The sequence below is a fragment of the Gossypium hirsutum genome, chromosome D13, assembly GCF_007990345.1.
Source record: "Gossypium hirsutum isolate 1008001.06 chromosome D13, Gossypium_hirsutum_v2.1, whole genome shotgun sequence".
Lineage (NCBI taxonomy): Eukaryota > Viridiplantae > Streptophyta > Magnoliopsida > Malvales > Malvaceae > Gossypium > Gossypium hirsutum.
In genome coordinates this window covers 24,895,805-24,897,691 of record NC_053449.1, presented here as the reverse complement: position 1 = coordinate 24,897,691, position 1,887 = coordinate 24,895,805, and the positions used below count along the sequence as shown (strand labels likewise).

At 37.0% G+C, this 1,887-nt stretch overlaps 1 non-coding gene across 1 annotated transcript; it reads left to right on the top strand.

Annotated features, from left to right (window-relative positions):
* Positions 1-775: 775 nt before the first annotated feature.
* LOC121225850 (small nucleolar RNA R71) lies at positions 776-882 on the top strand. Its single transcript, XR_005923753.1, has one exon. It is a non-coding gene; the product is annotated as a small nucleolar RNA R71 (small nucleolar RNA).
* The last annotated feature ends 1,005 nt before the right edge of the window (positions 883-1,887 follow it).

Genomic DNA, 1,887 nt, shown 5'->3' with positions numbered 1-1,887 from the left:
CGGTTCTTGTTTAGGTTCAACTAACCCTTCCATGTCTCAAACAATAATTGCGTGGAGCTGCACCCTAGGGTTAGTTTCAGTATTGCTAGGCAAGCTACCTTGTGGTCTTTCTGAAATTAGTTTAGCAAGCTACCGTATTTGATTTTCGTGTCCTTGAATTGATGCTTGCTGATTTTTCAGTGCTACCTCAGTGTTTTGGAAATGAGTTTCTGACACCGAGATAAATTTTGTCAACATCTCCTCAAGGTTCGACTTTTTCTCTTATCAATAAGGTTGTTGAAAGCCCAGAGGGGGTGTGCTCTTTGATTTCCTTGACCACCCCAAGAAAAATTGGGATGGTTCCTCCAACCTACATTATAGTTATTACCATAAGGATTATTTTAAGGTCTAGAATTATTACCCAGATAATTGATTTGCTCATTCTTTCTACTAGGTTTGAAGGATAAATATTCTAAATTATTCATTCCACCTCCATTTGTATTGCATTGCATCACTTGATTCATTTGCGTGGAAAAATATAAACCATCAATTTTCTTATTTAGTGCTACATGGTTTGATAACATGGTGACTGCATCTAGATTAAAAACATTGGCTGCTTTCTTTGGTTTCGTTCTCATGACTTGCCACTGATAATTATCAGTGCCATCTCCTCAATAAACTCATAAGCTACCTCGGGTGTTTTTTATTCTTTTTTCTACCAGCTGTTGCATCGATTAATTGCCTAATTAAGGGATTCAAACCATTGTAGAAGGTTTGAACTTGTAACCATAGAGGTAACCCATGATGAGGGCATCTTCTCAATAGATCCTTGTATCTCTCCCATGCATCATATAATGTCTCTAAATTGATCTGGGTAAAGGAAGAAATATCATTCCTGAACTTAGTTGTCTTAGCCGATGGGAAGTACTCCAAGAGAAACTTCTCGATCATTTTAGCCCATGTAGTGATAGAATCTCGTGGTAGAGAATTTAACCACAATTTTGCTCTGTTCTTCAACGAGAATGGGAACAACCGTAAGTGAAGTCATCAATGGTGCCATTAATCTTGAAAGTGTAGCAAATCTCCTAAAATTCAGCCAAGTGAGTATTGGGGTCTTCATCTTGCAAACTGTTGAACTCAACATACTGTTATACCATTTGGATTGTGTTCGGCTTCAGATTGAAATTATTCGCAACAATGGTAGGTTCACAATACTCGATTCAGCCCTCGATTCAGCCCCAATCAGAGTGGGCTTGGCATAATCATACATATTACGAGGAATAGGGTTTGCAGTAGGTAGCTGAATATTCTGATTATCACCCATCTCTTCAGTAATATTATTGTCCTCTTGCTCGTCTACTATATTCTGTTGACTCTGCCTTGCTACTCTACTCTCTCTACGATTTTTACGATCAGTTTCAAATTGAAGCTGAACACAATTTAAAAATTTAGAGATTTCTACGGATCAAATACCAAGTGAATAAATCATTTAATTTAGATCCATAATAATAGATTAAGTCTAGGTGTATTCTTTCCTAGGTATCTAGGAAATTAGTTCATAATTGTGAATAAAAACATCCCAAAGTCATAATAGCGACAAGTAATAAAGAAACTCATAAAAGCTTCAAAAAGAAATTAAAAGGACGTATTCAATCTTGATGGAGATCTGCTTCAGAGCTGGCTCCAATGGTGTTCTTCGAGTTGTTTTCCTCAATATTCTTTGATGCCTCCCTATTCTCTTATACTATTTGGTATTTATAGACTTTAGAAAGCCGAGAAAGCCTAAAAATTGTGTTTTTCTGTGTGTTTGGGATGCAAGTCGTGAAATCAACACGGTCTAGCACATGGCCGTGTGTCTAACCCTTGTGGCTCCTGAAATCTGCTTTACTTGTTTTCACTCATTTTTTT